Raw genomic sequence first — 22113 nt, forward strand, 5'->3', positions numbered from 1 at the left:
TCTTACTTCATTTGTAAATGTTCCTTTTGACGATTATGATTGACAATAATCTTGCTCTTTGGGTTTTGTAGCATTGGAATCAATTTCTAAAGCACATTCTCTTTCCTTAATCAAATGGCTGAAAATGTGGAAACTCTGCCTTTGAGAAGAGATTAGCCAGACACCCCCTACCCCTCCTCAGCTGTGAGGTTGACTTAAGGATAACATCTCATTATGGCTATAGGAAAGAAAACCTGGTTGTCAAATACCCTAAAAATAAAAGAATGGGAAGTTAATAACTGAGCAAGCTGTAGCAGATGATAATGTTAATGGACTTTTGAAGCATTTTGTTTGAGATTCAGTGACTTCAAATGGTCAGAGGAACAGAACTCAATTACCAATTTTAAAAAAAACTTCAATTAAAAAATTGTTCAGGTGAAAACAATCAGATCGGAAAAAAGAATGAGGTGAGGCTCCTGTTACTAGGCAACCCAGAAGCCTCACAAACTGTATTCTGAAGAAAAATGCTTTTCACTCTTTTCTCAGAAACGAGGATATACAAAAAGCATAACTAATCTTTTTCCTTAGACATAACTGCTGCTGGGCCCAACCTGGACCCACTGGTCCCTTAAATTCTCACTCTCAGCTCCAAGTCTTCTCAGGAGTATCAGTATGTGGGAACATTTGTAGGTAGGCGTTGAAAGTTTTAACTAGCATTTGCTGAGTATTCACTATGTAGCAGGCACTATTCTAAATGCATTCTTCTCTTTCAATTTTCAACAATATTGGGTAGGTACTAGTAGTCATCTCATTTTAAAGATAAAGAAACCAAAATCTAGAGAGATTTTACAATTCACCCAAGATTACATAATTAGTCAGTGCTAAAGCAAACTCAGATTTCAAACTCAGATAATCTGGCCCAGAATCCATGCTCTTAATACCACTGTAGTTCCATGGAATTTCTAAACAAGAATTATTGCTATCTAGAGTCAAATATTCTCCGATTTCAATAGAACTCCCCCCCACACACACACACACACCTTCTTAGCTGAGAAAACTGAGACTCAAAGAAATTGAGACTGTCATAGGAAACAAATGTTGAGTGAAGGTCAGAAACCAGGTCTCCTGTAAACTCACCTATTTCCCTTCTTCCATCTTTCTTCCATGCTATTATTTTAGGAGACATTCCATCAGAGGAATCATGGCAATGTTGAGATGCACTTTCAGATCTTCCTTCCAGACAAAATATTGTTCAGCCACAAGTACATTTAGCTGAGAACCTCCAGTTGTTAAGTGCCCTCAAGATCCACCTTAACTTTTGAGCTCAGGCCACACTCTTCCTCGGTGGTCCCCAATCAAACACCCAGCATGGTGGGAACATTAGTAGCTGGTTGTTTTTGACCAATGGTATACATACCATTGCTGGGTATCCATGCATGCATCCCAATATGGCAAGGAACAAAAAGCATGGGTCTGAGCCATGTTAAATTGGTAAAAACAGTGCAACTGTCAATACTGTTTTCCCCATATATGATACACGCAACCTGGGGCAAGATTCACAAAGTCTATGTATTTCTATCTTATCATTTTTAAAATAGGAATGATAATCTCTGACTCACAAAGTAGTTGTGAAAATTAAATGACACATAGTGACACTCAATAAATAGTGGTTCCCATTCCAAAGATCATTGTCAAATTTTGTGCTTGATAGTCACAGCTCCATTACAGTGTCTTGAACCATATTTGTATAAAATTAGCTGACTTCCATCTTTTATGGGAGGAATATTTATTCTCTATAAGCACACTGCCTTTAAGTGATATATAATATAAAAATATTATATATAATAAAATTATATGTCTTAACTTTTGGACAGACAAAATGATTTGATAAGGAAGCTGATATATAAATTTTACTGGGAAAATAAATCTTATTAGTGAGTAGGAGAAATTTTGTTATAATTTATAATATGATGAGAAGAGACATTAGAGTTCTAAAAAGGAATGGAATGGTAAAAGGATTATTAATTGAATGGAACCCCTGGGTAATTTATGAGTATAAAGGACTAAACCATTAGGAAAAAATCTTTTTAACTGCTGTAACATTTATTCACACATTCATGTACTTTTCATCTCTCTATCTGTTATTCATCCATCCTCTAGTCATGCACTCATTTTTCTACCCATCCATCATCATTTTATTATTTAACCATTCATTGACCCATGCATCCATTCTTCCTTTCATCCATCCATTCCACAGGTCTACTCAAGGTAGTAACATTGAAATGAATGGAAACACATATAAGAAATGGTCTTTACCATGTGGAAACTTTGTATGTATTAGGAGAGAAAAGAAAACAAGAGAAAATATGAGATAAATGCTCCTGAGAGTTATATAAGTCTACAGATTTCCAAAGCATGTGAAATCACATCTGACAGAAGGGAAAGACAAAGTTCTTCAATGGAAGAGACAGAATTACTTCGGATTTTGAAGATTCATGAAGAATTAGTAGGACACTATGAACAAAAGAGAACGCATTTTGGGCAAAGCAGTTGTAGAGAGGGCAAGTGGTAGCTCCAGGAATAGTGAATATTTTGGTTTAGCCTGATGATGATGGTACAAGATTAAACCTAAAAGGTATGTTAGGGGTGGATGGATCTTGGAAGGTCCGCAATTTTAGTCTGAAAAATTTGGTGGTTATTTGGCAAGCATGCGAAGACACAATTTTTTTTTAAGATTTTATTTATCAAATTTTAGAGAAGAGAGAAATCAGGAGAGAAGTGGGAAGCATGTGCCTTGACTTGGCAAGCCTGGGGTTTCAAACCAGTGACCTCAGTATTCCAGGGCAATGCTCTATCTACTGCACCACCACAGGTCAGGTGACACTGAGATTTTTAAGCAGTAGACTGATACAGTCAAAGTTGCATATGCCAAATATTTTTAATTAATTTCTACTTTCAATTAGCTATTTAATAGCTAAAATATAATAAACCACAGGTTCCAAAATTTCCTAAGTTCACTGCACTTCATGTCTCTAATTTTTTCTTGGTATCCTTTGCCAAACACCTAACAATTCCATTTACTAAGTGGTTAGATCCAAATAATTTATTAAATATTTGTATCCTAACAACTTAGAAGCCATTTGAAAAAAATACATATAAATAAAAACATATATTATGAAATTTCATTCTTCAATAACCACAATTACTTAATTACTTCCCAATGGGATGTGTGTACCTGCTGGACATTGTACAATTTCTCAAACCTCAGAATCAATTCCTTAAACCACGATCCTCATTTCCTGCTCTACATTGATTTTTCACTTGGAATTTGCTTTTTATTATAACAACTGCTGAATACACAGCTTTCACAAAGACATCATGTTATGTCTGTAGATCTAATATTGAAACTGTGAACTACATCAAGCTAGTAGTTTGCATAGTGTCCAGAAGATGTTGCATAGCCCATGTTTCCTTCAAAAATTAAAAATATCCTGCTGATCCTACTCTGGGTATATATCTAAAAAAAAAGGAAATCAGTATCTCAAAGAGATATCTGCACTCCCATGTTCATTGCAGCTTTATTCATAATAATCAAGCTACAGAAAAAACCTAAATGTCCTTTGATAGATGAATGGATAAAGAAGATGTGGTACATATATATAATGAAATACTACTCAGCCATAAGAAATGATGACATAGTGCCATATACAACATGGATGGACCTTGAACACACTATACTGAGTGAAGTAAGTAAATTAGAGAAAGCTAATAACTGTATGATTTCATACATAGGTGGGATATAAAACTGAAACTCATGGGCATAGATAAAAGTGAAATGGTTGCCAGGGGGTGGGTGGGAGGAAGGGTGTAAAGAGGGACAAGTATAACCTGATTGAAAATGATTTGACTTTGGGTGATGGGTATACAACATCATCAACAGTTTAAATACTATGGAAATGTTTACCTGAAATCTATATACTCTTATTGATCAATGTCACCTTGTTAAATTTAATTTTCTAAAAAAAAAAAGAACATAAGAATAAGAACCATATCCTACAAGTTTGTATTCCCAGTGTCTAAAGTATGCTACTTGATGCTGTTATCAGGATGTGATGTCTGTCTTGATTGTATCTGATTGGTTTAATTTCACCAGAAGCAAACCCTGAGACACAAATTTTAGTGAAAATTATTTGTGAGAAAATTCAAGAAGTTCTGGCAGGTGAGTGGTGAAGCATGTCTGGGAAGAAACGGAATGAATAAAAAGTACAGTGCTAAACTACTTTCCACAGTGAGAGACTATAGCTCAATCACACTGGGAAGTTGGAGAGCCAGTGTAGAGTACATGGCTCAGAACTGTGCTACTAGAAGGGCAAGGGACTTGGGTTTTTGCACACCAATTCCCATCTTACATTGGTTGAGGACTACTGGGGGAGAGAAAGGGAATTCATTTCTTGGCCTGTCTTGTCCATGGACAGATAGGGCTTCAGTGGCCAGAGAATATCTCCAAGAAAAGAAATGAGATTTTGGCATATGGAAATCAGATCGTTCTACTAAAATGGTAAGGCCCAATTAGATATAGGTGAAGTGTACACGGTAACTGCTTCACTGATAGGATCTAAGGCAATGCTTATAAAAATGATTGGGAGAGGGCAGCTTTTTTCTATAAGGGTGAATCAGAATATCTGGGAGGCATGTATAGTTTGTAAAATCATACTTAATATAATTTTATATTTTAAAAGTAACAATAGTTTTTCTTTTTATCTCTTTGGGTAGTGAATACATAGAGAAGATAGTGATTTTTCAGGAGAGTTCAGCATAAAAGTACAGCACTGGGACAGATGAGTCTCAGAAGTGCCTTGTGTTTTAAGATATTTAAGGAGGGCTAAGCCAGATCCTTTATGGCAAAATAGTACCTAAGAAGAAAAGCATTTGTTTTTCTAGCCAAAGGGAAGCAAGGTACAGATCTCTCAACAGAAAAAGAAAGCTGAAATGACATCTACATCTTCAGGGTCATGTTGAGAGTTTATCTCAGCAGGGAAAAAATGACCTTTGGGAACATGCACATGCATTTAGTAGAAAGATTCAGGTTCTAAATGCATCCTCAGCAAAATTAAATGGGTTTGCCATGCTCCAATTCAACTTAGCTATGCCCCATGAAACTGAGAGATTTCCTATAAACTGCATTTTGGAAACTATTTTAAAATGTCAAGTAATAATTTCTAAGGAGAAAAAAATAAGAGAAATACAAATCAAGTCACTAAAATTGGCATCATTAATTTCCATTTCCTAATGAAAATGACTGACTCACACCTTTGCTGCATTCCATTTTGGGAAACAATATTTTTTTATGCTAATCTGAAAGTTCATTCTCCAAAAAAAAATATATGGAGACAATTTTAGTTTAGGTCTTAACTGTGATTTAAATATGTCTGATAAATTTATATCTGTAAACTGGTTTATATAAACAGCCTTGGTTAAAGGAAGAGAAATTTGCTTTATCACCTAAGGAAGAGTAAAAAATGGCCTTTAGAATATAGATCCTTGGCCTGGCTCTATATAGTTATGTCTGAACTATCTGGAAAGATGGGATAACAAGAAAAACTTAGGGACCAATTTTCATGAGAAATTGTGAATCTACAGATCTATGCGGCATTGTATACTGCTCACAAAAATTAAAGGATATTTTATTACTTCATATTCATTTTTAAATATCCCCTAATTTTTGTGAGCAGTATACTATAGCTGAGGACTATGAAGGCAGGCTTCAGGGAATACAATGTCACTTTGGAAACTGGAGGGTTCACAGTTCTGGGGAACCTGGGACTCTCCCCAAAGTGCTGGTTGTTGTAATGAACAACACCAAGTAGAGGATATTCTTAAGGTGTTCAAGGGGAAAAGATGAAGAGGCTTCTCTTGAGCCACCAAAAAGGGATTTCACAAAACCAATGAAATCTTCCAGAGAGATATTTTAAATATATCTATTGTATACTTCAGTGACTGTTTTGCTGGATTAATGAGGAAAGCCTTGGATTGGAGGGGGGAGTCGGTGTGGAGAGATTAGGATCTAGTGTTCTAATTGAGCCATTATGTAGCTTTTTGACCTTAGGCAAATGGTGTATGAATGATTAATTCATTGGCCTTATTCTTTATCTCATCCTCAATCTATACCTTTGGAAGGGCCTCCTTGTGGGCAAAGAGTATTTCCCTGCTCCTTGACTTTAGTTGTGTGACTTACTTTGGCCAGTGACATGTAAGTGGAAATAACACTGTTTTACTTTCAACTGTAGGCCTTAAAATGTCTTCTACACATCTATTTACTTCTTTTTTCCCCCACCATTACCATAAGTACAATACACTCTAGTTGGCCCTCTGGCTGAAGGAAAATGAGAGTCATTTAGAGCAAATCCAAGAAACTAAAATGTGAAATAGACTTCTCTAGCCACAAAAACCTAGATCAGCCAAACCCAAATCAGTAAATGTCCAGAGATACATTTACTAAATAGATGCTTATTATAAGCTGCTATGATTCTGTAGTTGTTTGTTATGCAGCAGCAATAGCTGACTGATATATCTTGTTGGCTTTTTTGGATCTTTGTTTCCTTATCTGTAAACTGAACAAGTTTAGTATAAAATCTCAGATCTCTTTTAGCTTTATTTTTTTCTAAAATAAATGTTTATTTATTTCTTTGTAGCTGAATATTTTTCTTTATCTTTTTTTGTACTTCTAAAGCACAATGATTTGGGGAAGTGATGCTCCTGTGAATGGATATGTCAATTCTGTACTGAAGGACATTCACTGGGCAATGGAAAGTTTTTTAATCATAGCTAAAGAGCCACATGAAATGTATAGAGACTGAGCCTCAGATAAACAGTATACATTTAATTTCTGAACTTCTAGGTAAAAGTTTCAGAAAGAGATCCTTGTTTCTTTATTGACTGAAAACGAGTATGTCTCCCGGACAGATGGGTGTGAGGGAAAGAAGAGTCAGCATCTCTTAGACCCCTGGGAAGCATTTATATCTTTGGCTTACAAAATTCTAGCCAAAAAGTTTCAATCAAGTTTTACCTTTGGAGACCAGCTATCATCAGCCTTCTTCCTGACATAATATTTCTATAACCATTTTTAGTAACAACTTCTTGACTATATCATATTATTTCTTCACAAAGCAAAAAACAAAAAAAACCCACACAAAAAAGTATTCAACCTTTCAATATGGAAAGTTAACTTTGTCTTTTGATTTTCTTCCTTTTCTTTGCTGCATAGAAAAGATCTATAAAAAGCTACTTCACCACCAGCATTGCCACTACAGGTGAAATGCAAACATAGAGCTGAGCTTTCCGAGCTAAAGATTTGGGTCATGAAGATCTATTGAGAAAGAAAAAGAGGAAAGAAAAGACAGAGAGAGAGGTGTGGGTGTGTGTGTGTAAGTGTGCACATGTGTGTCTGTGTGTGTGGATAAATAGGGTGTAGGGTTGAACCGTGGAAGGATTAGGGGTAGAATGAAATATGGGGTGCAGTAGGCTAAAGATGTCCTCCCAATACATCAGGTCATAATCTATGGAACCTTAAATATTATCTTATATAAAAACAAGATTTTTGCAGATATGGTTAAGGATATTGAGACAGAGAGATTATATCCAGGATTCTCAGGTGGGCACTCAAAGAAATAATATGTGTCCTTATAAGAGGAAGGTAAAGGAAAATTTATTTGACAGATGAAAGAGGAGACAGCAATGTTACCACAGAGGCAGAGACTGAAGTGATATGGCCACAAACCAAGAAAGCCAACAGCCACCAGCAGCTGGAAGAAGCAAGGAATAGAACATCCCTAGAGCCTCAAAGGGGAGCCTGGCCCCACTGATATCTTGATTTTAGCCCAAGGATACTGTCAAGATCCTTGGCTCAATCACATTTGCAAAGATCCTGTTTCCATATAAGTTAACATCTCTCTCTCTCTTTTCTGTTGCCAACCAAAACACATGCCAAACTGGGGAATGAGATAATGGTTTCCCCTCATTTTAGGTGCCCTAATCTCTAGAAATTACTTTATTCCTCCCCTCCCAGTACTTTGTATAGCTTCTCATGTGGAACAGAGAAAATTATTTTACATATTAAATTCTATATAAAAATATATTCTGTACCTATAGATATTTATTGTCATATTCAAGTCATATTTTCTAAAATAAATTTGTGCTTATAGGCATATATATTCATCAACTAGTAAAATTTTTGATGCAAAGATACATTTACACTTTTCTGAAGAACAATTACCCATGTCCTATCCTAGAGATATTCAGGAATCTGGCGTCATCTGGTTTTCCCCATTGTCCTAGTGGCTCTGAAAGTGGCCCAGAAGTCAATTCAGTTCTGCATGGTTTATTCAAGGAAGATTAGAATTTAGGCTGATCTCCTTTATCTCCTTAATTGTTGAAGAGCACAAGGAGTCCTGAGATTGTCTCCAAATCTAGCAGTCAGCTTCATAATTACTCCTCCTCTGTTTCTGAGCACTTCCAAAGAAGGAGGATATCAGTTTCAAACATAACCAGCTACTGTGTTATCGATTTGTTATCTTAGCCACTTTTCAGCACTCAAATAACCCTTGGATGCAAAAGAAGGCTTGTCAAGGTTTAGAAAAAAAGCTTTATAAGCCATAAGTTGTCAATAAAATGCTGTTGAATTCCCTTTCTCATTCTTCTTCTGCTTGTCTTTACAACCCTCAATTGATTTTTTTCTGAATTCACAGTGTCACCCAGCTAGGACTGTTTTTAGTTGTTGGCAGAGAGTTCTCAATGAAATAGCAATTATTTGGTGCTGCTTTGCAAATTCAGCAAGTATATCACACAAAAGGGAAACCCTTTCCAACACAGCTTTTCTGGAGAAGGGGTTGTGTGTATGTGTGTGTTTGGTCAGATTAATTTCTTCTGTTCACTCCCTTTTGATTGTACACTTGCAATTTGATCATGCACTGTATAACTCAATTTTGCTTAATCTAATTATACTTGACTGAAAATAATATATTGAAGGGTTTGTAAGGGGAAACTATTTAAAATTTTAGCAGACTGTGATAGTTTAAATGCAAGGTTTCTTTGACTTATCACTGTTGATATTTGGGACTGGATAAGTCTTTGTTGTGGGAAGAATGTCCTAAACATTACAGGATATTTAGTGTACCGCCTGGCTTCTACTCACTAGCTGCCATTATTCCCCTAACCCCCATTTGGGACAACCAAAAATGGACATTGCACAATATCTGGGGCGGGATGGGGGAGCAGCTTATTCCAGGCATGATCTTCTCATATTATAACAGATATGTAAGACTGTAGAACAGAAACATTTGATATCTTTTAAGCCCCAGACTCAGAGCTATTATACTATCACTTCTGTTCACATCTGACTGGCTAAAGCAAGTCATATAGCCAAGCTTGTGGAGAAAGAGAATATACTCTACGCATGGAGTTTGGAAGAGGTGAGGTGGGAAGAAATAAATATATGCTAAACAATAGTCTACAGGTTTTCTTTTCTTTTCCTTTTGTTTTTAAACATCATTCTTATGTTGCTATAGATAAAAACTTATGTTTTATAATTTACAAAGTTAATTAAATGTAGTACAAAGTTTTGCTTTCTATCGCTTTTCTGACAGGTATAATATTATTTTTCCTTTGGTTCATTAAGTGATCATATTAAGACATTATGGGGGATGGTAAGGCTTATACCATAGAGGAAGTGTCAATTGGGAATGCATTCAACCATAAATATCATGAAACTCAATTTACAGTTGCTGAAACAAATAAGTTTATATTTTCCATGTGACAAGCAGTTCAAAGGCAGGCAATCTTGGGTGGGCAATATCATCAAAGACCCAGTTCTTTATCTCTTTCTGCTCAATGATGGTTAATATACTGACTTTTGTCTTCATGGTTGTAATATGGCTGGTGTAGATCCATATATCAAGTCTACATTCCTGGCAGGGAGAAATGGAAGATGATCATGGCAGCTGACATAATTTCTTATCTGTTCAGAAATAAAAACTTTTCCAGAACAACCCTCAGTAGATGTTTACTTATATGTCATTAGAAAATAAGGTTTCAAGCTTTATAGCCTTTATTAAAAAGAAGGCAAGGGTGAGCACTGTGAAAAAGAGGTGTTGAGATAATCTACAGTGTCCACCACAAAGGGACAGACATACATGACCCCTGTATTCAATCACCCTTACCTCTAAGCAACCTTTACCTTCAGGTATCTACTTCTAACATGTACAAAATATAAATCTCATGGGTATCCCTGACTAAATGATAATCTTGTTCTATTTTGGAATTTGTCTATCTGAGATTTTCATCAGATGCCATAGAAATTGATTCTGAGTTTTCTGGATTATTGTAGAAGTTCTGATATTTTCAGGTAATGCTATAACTTTTAGTGATTTGAAACATGTCAGGCAAAGCTATTATTTTAGGTTGTGTCCTTGGGCAAGTTACTTAACTACTCTGCACTTATTAGAAAATATCTTGCCAGGTTTTTGTGAAGATAATAAATCATGTTTTAAAATAACTTCACATTTTGCCTGGAACTTAGAAGTTGAGTTTTGTTACATGCAGTCAAATGCATTCCTAACTGATATACTGTCTATGATTTTAGCCTCACCATTTATCAAAATGTTTCAATGTAATATTCTGATGAACCAAAAGAGTAAAATGTACTTGTAAAAAAAGGCCTACACTGTGAAATCTTATAATCCACATCTGATATCATTATCATTATTGTTTTAGGATACTTCAATTAATTCTAACTGGACAGTTCATCGTCCTTTAAATATTTGATAGCTTTGCAAATAGTTTCAGAGCATGGAAAGGCTACCAATAATATGTTCAGAAACGGTATCTTGTATTGCTTTTGTCAGGCTGCTAAGTATGCAATTTTGATATGTATAAGGTTTCTAGAATGGTCAGATGGTAAGAAGATGAGTGGATGGGATTTTTTTAAATATTAAAAGGAAATGCAGAGTAATAAAAAATATGCCTAAAACATAACCTTCCCTTCTTGTCTTCTCATCACCAAAGCTACTTTCTGCTCCTCCTGAGGGTAGAGGTCAGAAATTGACAGAGAGTGAGACAGTTTCTGCCTGTACCATCTTTTTGTAGAGTTAAAAGCATTTGCCTCTCACTTTCTTTCTTATTCCTCAAAGTCATTGGTTATAACACTTACACATATGTCATTTTCCACTCACTGCTCTAATTGGGATTCAGGTCCAACCACTGAGCTAAACATTTAACTAGATGAAGAATCAGAGACTTTCAGTAATTAATTGCACATGATATTAACCCAGATGAACAGACATATAACCTGTTACAAACTCATTGGTAGGTTGTATGTTCATGTTGAGTTTTCCTCAACTTCACACACTAGAAGTAATCATAGGTTCTCTCCCTTTATCTATAAAAGATTAACCCCAGTAATTTAGAGGTGAAGGGAAAGCAACCATAAAAATTCTATACCTAGTGATTACTTTGAATGTGAGCGGGTTTAATAACAGTCCTCAAGTCATAGGTGTCATCTAAAATTTTTTATTCTGCACATATTTATATGTCTAGAATAATTTTCATAATTCCAGTAAATAAGAGTGTGGATACCTTATTTGCTCTCTTTCCAAATGATAGGTATAAAGAAAATACTCAGATATATTACTTTTAAAGTATATTCCAAGTATTCCACAAATAATGTTAATATACTCTTTCCTTTTTGTTTTCTACTTGGGAAACATGATAAAATAGCAATTCATACAATTTGTAACCTGTCCTGAAATGGGTGGACCAATAATTTAGAATCAATAGTTTTTGGGGAGGATGATACCCTGTTCATAGAAAATATTAATTCGCATGGGAAACAATAAGTCTACCTACATATTTTTGAAATAAACATTTCCCATTAAGTATTTGCTTTAAATAGTTTTCTTGAGATTGTCATATTAAGAGTTCAAAAAAAGAAGCAAACATAATATTATTGCTTGATTATATTTTAGGGTCTTGTGGCAGCCTTGTAAAGTCTGGCTGACCATTGTCAAAGTCACTGTCTTAATCAGAGTGATTAAGGCCTTTCAATCAGGGTGATTATGCCTTTCAAGGGACATTTGGCAATGTCTGGATGCAGTTTTGGTTGTCACATCTGGGAGGGAGGCTGCTACTTGCCTTTAGTGGGATGTTGCTAAACACCCTTCAATGTACAAGACATAACTCCCCCACAATGAAGAGTTATCTAGCATCAAATGTCAACAGAGTCACAGTAGAGAAATATTGGTCAGAGACAAGTGGCCCTGTTCACTCTAGTATGGGAACCATATAATTTATCATCTAAACAAAGACATTCTTGATATTGAAAGCAGATGCCATTAGCAGTAATACCAGAACATCAGGCATAAATAGGGACAGTTTTAGGCAAAACCCTTGGTCTCCACACCTAAGGACTATGAACCTGAGCAAATACCACCCTCATCTATAAAATGAAGTGAGAAGATTAGCCCCCAGGTCTCTTAATGCTCAATCCAACATTCTAGTTCTAGGGACATAAGCCTGTAGTGTCTCAAGCATGCATAATTCAGTGTGTGTCGCCTTTCTCAGTCCATAAACTCTTCTAGAGGAGGCCTCTGTCCTAGTCATTCTTCTGTTTCTTTTGCTCTCTCATCACAAGCCCAGGAACCATATTTGTTAAACTGTATATTTCCAGCAGATTTACAACTTCCCACATCATCAAAATGTTAACATAAAAGATTTTTTTTTATGTGCCCTAGGCATGAAACAGCTCTGGCCACCAATACAGGCATCAAGCTAGGATAAACTAGGGCTGAACACCTGCTTTGCCCCTGACTGATATAAGAACAGCACCACCAATCAGGTGCCTCCTTGCCCATTGCCGGGGGCTAACATAAAAGATTTTAATAACAAACATATTTTGGTCATACTTCTCTATGGGGCATGCAGATGGGGCTTGACTTTTTCTTCCTGAGTTACTACCATGTCCACACAGTTTATTTTCTAAGCTAGGACACTTACAAGAACAAAAAGGAATGCTATTAATAACTACACAAGGACAACAGGCATAAACTGGGAAGTACAATTGCCCTAGCCAGTGGTCAGCAAACTCATTAGTCAACAAAGCCAAATATCAACAGTGCAACAATTGAAATTTCTTTTGAGAGCCAAATTTTTTAAACTTAAACTATAGGTAGGTAGGTACATTGTTATTAACTTAGGGTACTCCTAAGCTGGCCTTTGCTAAACACTCAAGGGGCCAAAGAGCCTCATGTGTCTCGCAAGCCACAGTTTGCCAACCAAGGCCCTAGCCACTCTGAATGTCATTAGAATTCAAATTATTCACTAAATAGATGTGTGTGGCTGGCAGACATGTTATGCCCACTCCTTATTACTTCTAATCCTAATTATGTGGCCTCTTTGAAGGTAAAACACAGCTAGTTTCTTTCATCCACTTTGGATAGTATTTGAACCTTTCTTTCATTCTTGCAAAACCCAAAGGTTACCTTTCTCCATTCATATTCCACATTATGCTAGCTGACCTTTTAAAGCAACTGGAAAAAGTCCAGGAGCTCAGCTCACATTAATCCTACTGAGTTTTACCCCAATCCTCAATTTATGTGTTTGGACAGTACATTCTTTAGAGCAGGGGTACCCAAACTTTTTACACAGGGGGCCAGTTCACCGTCCCTCAGACCATTGGAGGGCCGACTACAAAAAAAACTATGAACAAATCCCTATGCACACTGCACATATCTTATTTTAAAGTAAAAAAAAAAAAAAAAAAAAAAACAAGAAGAAATACAATATGGCCCTGGCCAGTTGGCTCAGCGGTAGAGCATCGGCCTGACTTGCGGGGGACCCGGGTTCAATTCCCGGCCAGGGCACATAGGAGAAGAGCCCATTTGCTTCTCCACCCCCCTCCCTCCTTCTTCTCTGTCTCTCTCTTCCCTTCCCACAGCCAAGGCTCCATTGGAGCGAAGATGGCCCGGGCGCTGGGGATGGCTCCTTGGCCTCTGCCCCAGGCACTAGAGTGGCTCTGGTTGCGGCAGAGCGACGCCCTGGAGGAGCAGAGCATCGCCCCCTGGTGGGCAGAGCATCGCCCCTGGTGGGCGTGCCAGGTGGATCCCGGTGGGGCGCATGCGGGAGTCTGTCTGACTGTCTCTCCCCGTTTCCAGCTTCAGAAAAATACAAAAAAAAAAAAGAGAAAGAAATACAATATTTAAAATAACGAACAAGTAAATTTAAATCAACAAACTGACCAGTATTTCAATGGGAACTATGCTCCTCCACTGACCACCTATGAAAGAGGTGCCCCTTCCAGAAGTGCGGCGGGAGCCAGATAAATGGCTTCAGGGGGCCACATGTGGCCTGCGGGCCGTAGTTTGGGGACCCCTGCTTTAGAGGATACTGGGGCCCTCATGATTCACTTGGGAAGGTGAAGAAAGAAAAGGCCCTGGCCCTGTTTTCTCTCTTCTGATGAAAATAACAAAGCATTTACCTCAAGGTTAAGTTGTAAGGTAAAAACAGGCTCTTCCCACTTATATGCATTTATTTATTAACTTATCTGTTTCCCCCTTCCAAGGTGCCCTTGTATTATTTACCTCTCTATCCCAAGATCTAGCACAATATGAGCATTTAATATATGTTGATTGAATGGATGGGTAGATGGATGAACCACTGAGAAAATCCACTTATCCCCAATAAGGATAGATATTAATGACTCCATGCTGTACCCCACATTAGTCTTGGGACTAAAGAATACTAATACTTGATCTAGAAATTCCCCTTCTCTCCTCCCCTCTCCTGTCTTATCTCTTTTATCAAATTGTCAGACCTTGCACAAGTCATATAGCATTCCAGCATTTTGCTGTTTGTTTAAGACAGAGAAATAAACTTAATGATAAGACATAACAAACAAGAACCCTCCCAAAAAAGAAATTCAATGAACTACCATATGATCCAGCAATTTCACTTCTGTATATACATATCCCCAAAAATGAAAACACTAACTTAAAAAGATATCTGCACCATCATATTCACTGCAGCCTTATTTATAATAACCAAGATGTGGAAGCAACTTAATTATCTACCACTTTATGTATGGATAAAGAAGGTATATATAGTTGACCTTTGAACAATGCAGGGGTTAGGGGTGCTGACTCTCCACACAATTGAAAATCTGCATATAAATTTTAAGTCCCTCAAAACTTAACTACTAATAACATACTGTATATTATTATGTATATTCTATTGTAGTAAATGACAAAATAGACTAGTAACTACATATTTTTTTACATTTTTGACACACCCATTTTGTTAATTTGTTTTATATTTCTAGGCTATGCAGTTCATCTGTGAGATTTTTTAAATTATTGCAAATCTCCAAATTTTTTTCCAATGAATTTATTGAAAACAATCCATGTATAAGCAAACCATGTAGTTCAAACCATGTTGTTTAAGGGTCAACCGTGTCTGCAATGGAATATTATTCAGCCATACAAAAGGAAATTATGATTTTTGCAAAAACATGGATGGAACTTGAGGGCAGTATGCTAAGTGAATTAAGTCAGATAGAGAAAGACAGCCAGTTGTAAAATAAACAATTCTTAAAGATATAATGCACAGCATGGTGACTATAGTTAATAATGCTGTATTGTACACTCGAAATTCACTAAGAATGTAGATCTTAAAATTTCTCAACAGTTCAAATGCTATAGAAATGTTTACCTGAAACCTATGTACTCTTATGAATCAATGTCACCCTGTTAAATTTAATTTTCTAAGTAAAATTTTAAAATAATTTCTCATCATAAGAAAAAAATTATAATTATGTATGATGATATATGTTAATTAGACATATTGTGGTGATCATTTCACAATATAAACAAATATTGAGTCATTATATTATACACCTGAAACTAATATAATATTAATGTCAATTATATCTCATTAAAAGAAAAGAAAGGAAATGCCACACTCCTCATCCAGGATTATAATGAACTAATATCTATAGGGCAGTTTCTGAGCTGTAAAATATCATGATCACAGCAATTATCACCATTAAAATTATTTCAGTTTCTTGGCATCAAGTAACCCTTTTAGAATGCTACTATATTTTCTGAGCAGAACAAATGAGGCTGGAAGGTTGGAAAGCTCTATTGATGACACATGAAGTTTTTCTGCAGCCCTGAGCCTTCTGGGCACAGCTTCTTGCAATGCTTTGTTTACCTTGCATTTTCATTCCCAAAATGCAGATTGAGAACTTTGTATATTCTGGTCACTGGGCTAAATGCAATGATTAAAAGTGACTAAGCAGTCAGATTCCATACCCTTCACAAGTCACAATATTCAAAATGTAAGTGCTATGTCACTTTAAAAAAGTTTGAAAATCCATGTAACCTCCTCATCTATTTTTAAGTTGATATCTCAAGTTTTACATCATAAATTCAAATATTTATGAAGGTTAGAATTATTAATGCATTATAAATATGAACATCTTAAAACAAGACAGATATATCACTCATTTAAATATATCCAACAGAATCTAAATACTATTTTTATATCTATCATCATTATTTTTTAACATATAGTTTCTTTTCCTCCCAAATCTCATATGTTCATTCCACTTCTCCCATGGAATTTATCCTAATGAAATTTATTTTTGTGAGAAAGACTGCTCATCCTATAATTCACACACACAATTTCTCTCTTTCTCTCTCTCTCTCTCTCTCTCTCTCTCTCTCTCTCTCTCTCTCTCACACACACACACACACACACACACACACACACACAAACACACACTTTTTCCAGGTAGCCATCCAGTTGAACATTTTTACCAAAGTACAGCAGCACTATGGACGGCACTGTTGGGTTCAAATCCCAGCTCTAATGTGAAATAGTCATGTCTTTGAATAAGTTATTTAACCTCTATGAACTTCCATTTCCTCTCTCATTATGTTTGGGAAATTAATGTTACCTACTTTGTAAGGTTGTTGAAAGTGTTAAATGAATCACTATATGAAAATACTTAGTGATTGCCTGGCATATAGTAAGCATTTAATAAATGATGTCAAATTATTCATCTACCATGCAAAATACCTCTTCACTCACAGTATGAGAGCCACCCTGCACAACATTTTCTTCCATATATACTAGATCCATATTTTGTCCAACCCTTTTTCTTTATTCCTAGAGCACCCTAACACGAACCACCAGTTTTCCAGGAATTCTTTTTTAAAAAGTATCCCAAAATTTGATGAATGAGTAAATTATTACTTTGCTCCTGACTGTCTGCCCATTGCTGAGAAAAACTGCCAAATTTCTTAATATAAAAACAACAAAAATGAGAGCTTTCTGGCCATTTTAATAAGCTACGAGGAAATGATAAATTATCATGCACATTTTCTCTCATATGTTATTTGTAAATCACACTGTAGCTTTAACATACTTTAAGATGATTTATAACCAATCCTTAATCACAAGTCACCTTCACTGTGATCAATGTATATTGTTTTCTGATAATCCTATTATCTTAGGGTAATTTTTAAAGTGAACCTTTTCTAGTAACAGTGATCATTTCTTTGGTTTCCTTAGGAACATACCCAAAGGAAATGAACACAGGATGAAAAGAAAAACAGAGTGGTCAGGATGTGGAGCACCTGGATCTCTCACAGATGGCTAGTGGGAGTATGGAATGGTACAATTATTCTGGAAAACATTTTTGCAGTTCCTTATAAAGTTAAAATCCATCTGTCTTATGATCAAGCAATTCCACTCCTAGGTATATACTTCAAGAGGAACAAAACCATATCCACGAAAAGATTCATACAAAAATATTTGTTCTGGTATTCATAATAGCCAACAACTAAAAAGTCTGTCAACAGAAGAATGTATAAGCAAAATCTGTTATATGTATACAATGGAAGACAACTCAGCAATAAAACAAGACGAACCACTGATACACATGACAACATGGATGAATCTCAAAAATATTGTGTTAAGTGAAATAAGCCAGATATAAATGAGCACATACTATATAGTTCCATTTATATGTAGTTATAGAATCTGTGTTAATAGAAATCAGAACAGTGATTTTCTATGAAGAGAGGACATTGATTGTAAAGGATTATGAAAATCTTTATGGGGTGATGAAAATATCCTATGCCTTAAATAAGGAGGCAGTTATATGGGTGTATATCTTTGTCAAAATTCATCAAACACTCAATATCTGTTTGTGTCATTAGAAGTAAATTACACTTTACTTTTAAAAAATATTAAGAAAAAGAAAAATAAATCAGCATCCAAATTTACACTTTTAAGAGATCTTGAAGATCATTTCACCTTAATCTTCGCTTTTTTGATGTCAGAATATTCCATACAACAGCCCAAATGGATGACCACTAAGGTTAAGCTAGGAGAAATACAAAATCATCTTTAGGTTGAATCACACTGCTGGTTCATGTTTGGCTTGCAATTAACTACACTTTTTGCCCCCACCAACTAGAACTTCTTGTGTGAATTCTTATTAACCCTGAATGCTCTCCTCCAGTTGTTCATGTCAGCATAGTTAATATTTACACTAAGCATCAGCACTTTATAATCCACCCACAGCACCTTCAGTTGTCATTATAAGTAGGTTATCATAGACAAGTTTAGGAAATTTGGGGTGAAGTCACCCAGAGACCTTTGAAAGATTGGTCCCATGTAAGACATGTTCTATGAGTATGCCAGGAAAACCTACATTACAACACAGGAGACATGCATCAGAGCCAGAAAGAAGGCTGAAGATTTTGGTTGCCTATGTAACTCATGTAGGAAGCCTTATAATTGGACTGTCATACTTGCCGAAACCACGGTTGGGAATAGAGCTCAAATTGTGACTGGCGTGGATATTCCTTTCCTCTCTCATACAAGGTTACAGCGTTCGGTTACACCCAGACTGCTGTTGTAGGACTGAAAAGAGAGCAATGACTTCCTCTTTGTGACTGGACTTGAAGGTACAGGAAAAGACAAACAATCTCATGGAAAGGGTGGATGGAGTATTGCTGTTCACAAGGAAAATAAAATAACACTTCTAGGGCATAATATAATTTAATCAATCCTCTCCTTCACAAATATGAAATATTTAACTTTCTTGATTTTTGTTTTTATTTTGTTTTCAAATAAGATAGGGCAGAAAGTTTATTGGATACATACAAATGAATACTCAAAAATTCTATTAATTTCTCACTATAGCCTTACTGGATAAGGAGGAGAAAAGAGAGAAATGGTTAAAGAGATACCCAAAAGATGAGTCACATGCAAATGGGAAAGATTTGCACATTTACGTTTCCTGAACCCCAAAATAATAGCACCCACTTATTAAATGTTTATTTATTAATATCTCCATTTTACAAGTGAGTAAACTAAAGCTTAGCGAGGTTAAAAAATTGGAATATATGCTCTCTTTAGCTCTCTTTCTCCTCTCTCTCTAAAAATGAATAAACAAAATCTAAAAAAAAAAAATTGGAATATATCTAGACCATTTACCTAATAAGCCTGAATTTTTCACTATCACATGATACTGCCCCTAGGTCCCAAACCCCGACACATTTCCATTATGGGGAATACCAATGTCTCTTCCAGAGATTTATAAAGAAAAATACAACCAAAAACTATCAAATCTCTCAGAGCAAAAGAAAGTAGTATTTCAAAGTAAGTTTTTAAACTTAACACATACCTATGGATATATGGTAAACAGTAAAAGGAATGAAAATTGTTGAAAATTAAAAGTTCTACTGAAAACAAAATTAAAAGGTTATAGCACTTTCATCTCAATCTATTTTTCTGAGTTACTGTTAGGTTAGAAAAATTATCAAGTAATAGTTTACTTTAAATCCAAAACTGACAGAGACATAGTTAAATGAACTCGAACTAAGGCTAGGGGGGAAGGACCCAGCTGGTGGCTGACATTAGCTCGTTTTTATGCATTATTTCATTCTTAGCATGTCTTTCTGATTATCACATTTGCATCATCCAGACTGGCACTGTCTGGACTCACTGTCTGTCATTAGCAACGAAGTGCTCTGGCTGTTTACCTCTGATTCTTCCAAATTTTCAAAAAGAATAAGAAAGGCTTTCACACCATTTTATCTTTAAAATCCTATTCAAAGTTCCCAATACCTCTCAAAAGATTCTGACTTTCAGATCAGGGTTTATCAAAATATAATATTTTAAATGTTTAAAACGTGACTCACGTACAAATATAGAATGAGTCACATATGTATCACAGACTTATTTGTGTCATTAATCAGAGAAAAACTGATTCAAAGGTTGTAAAGCTGGTTCAAAGAAAAATTTGAGGGACTGAATCTACATGGGCACTGAAAAAAGGAAAGCAGAAATAACATATTAAGTTAGATACAAAAGTAATGTCCCACAGAGAAACAAAAATGCAACCTTTGGAGTTTGTGTTTTATTGGCAGAAATTATTTATGTCCCAGTCAGACCACAAAAATTTAAAGTTCAGGTTATCATTTAACCTCTCAGAGGATGGGCTTTAGTCAAGAGCAAATAGTAAATCAGTTGAAGGTGTGTTTCTCTCTATGATTAAATAATCCATGGATGGGCCTGTTAGAAAAAGCTCCCCTGTGTTACTAAAAGGACATGCAGTCATCCTTTTGCATTATTTCCAAGTTTCAGATAGTTTTCTTAACAAATATTATATTTAAAAAATATTTGATTAGCAATAGGCATAGAATTTCAGTTTCACAGTCTTTAAAACACTCGTGAGTGAACATAGTCTTTGTAGGACTGACTTTGATTTATGGCTCTGGACTTCCAGCTCAGCAATCAGCTTATTCTAGAGGTTGTCAGGTAAATTCACTCCAACCCTATGACTCCATCATCACATTTAGTAATAATTAGCGGAATCCCAGTCTACTTCTAAGCTCCCTCCCCTCTCTTCCCTGGCACTAATTTCAAAGCCTAAAGGATACTGTGAAAAACTACAGCCAAGTGTCTTCACGGGGAGGATACAAACTGCTTTTGAGTCACCCTGCCTTAAGTTTCTCTGTGTTCCCTGTCGATGTCTTGTCAGCTGTTCTTTCTGGAAGAGACAAGTGACCTTGAGGCCTCTGGTATGTTGTACATTCAGTTCCTGCTCACAAAGTACATTCTCTCAATTCACCTTCATCCTTAAGTAGGCTTGTGTGGTTCAGAAATGCTTCATGAAGGACACCATATTTGATTTGGCCCTAGAAGTATGTGTAGGACTATGGAGAGAAGAGTTAAGGGCATTCTATGCACAAATAATAAAGTGAACAAAGGCATAGAGTGGGAATAAGAATGCAGTGACTGTGGTTGGACTAGAACTGAGTTTTAGGGACATGAGAAATAAGAATGACAAGCAGGGACTGTTGGCTATGACATAAGTAGGTGACATTTGTTGAATGCCGACTATAGGTCAGGCACTTTTGAGACTCATTTTGCAATGCTAATTAAAATATTATCCCCTATTCCTCAAATCAACATGTTAGGAAGACACATTTCACAATTAAAATATCAAAGCAGAGTGTTCCTTTCCTTAAGATTATATGCCTTCCATTTCTATTAACAATAAACCACTATCAGATGTCAACTGTTTAGACAAGTTGGCCTGGGAATGGCCTCAGCTTAAAACTAACCATAACATATCCTCTGATTCTTGGGTCTTACATGACAAATCATGCCTAAAATTGATGGAGCCATCAAGAATTTCAATCCAGGTAATGTTTGCTGAGCAATTATTATATGCCAGACATAGTCTAATGGCCCCCTTCCTTCCCCATGATGATCCTATGAGGTAAGAATTATGATTAATTTCCTTTCTGTAGGAAAGGAGTCTGTGAAATGAGGCAAGCAACAAAGGCAAGGTCACAGAGTGGGAAGTGATGACCCTAGGATTTGAATCCAGGCCTCTAACTTCAGATTGAAGAGAAATCTATGAAAGAAAATATAGCACCACGACTGCACGATAACTGTGGCTCTTCAGGACTTGTGTTCAAATGTGTACCTCTCTCACTGCATTCTCACACCATCATACCTGATGAAATTGCTTTAACTAAAATAATGAGCTAATAACATTACAAA

At 36.0% G+C, this 22113-nt stretch overlaps 1 non-coding gene across 1 annotated transcript; it reads right to left on the minus strand.

Annotated features, from left to right (window-relative positions):
* Positions 1 to 12748: 12748 nt before the first annotated feature.
* LOC136318040 (small nucleolar RNA SNORA48) lies at positions 12749 to 12892 on the minus strand. The gene has a single exon (XR_010728007.1). It is a non-coding gene; the product is annotated as a small nucleolar RNA SNORA48 (small nucleolar RNA).
* Between the last annotated feature and the right edge of the window lie 9221 nt (positions 12893 to 22113).

The sequence above is a fragment of the Saccopteryx bilineata genome, chromosome X (genome assembly GCF_036850765.1).
Source record: "Saccopteryx bilineata isolate mSacBil1 chromosome X, mSacBil1_pri_phased_curated, whole genome shotgun sequence".
Lineage (NCBI taxonomy): Eukaryota > Metazoa > Chordata > Mammalia > Chiroptera > Emballonuridae > Saccopteryx > Saccopteryx bilineata.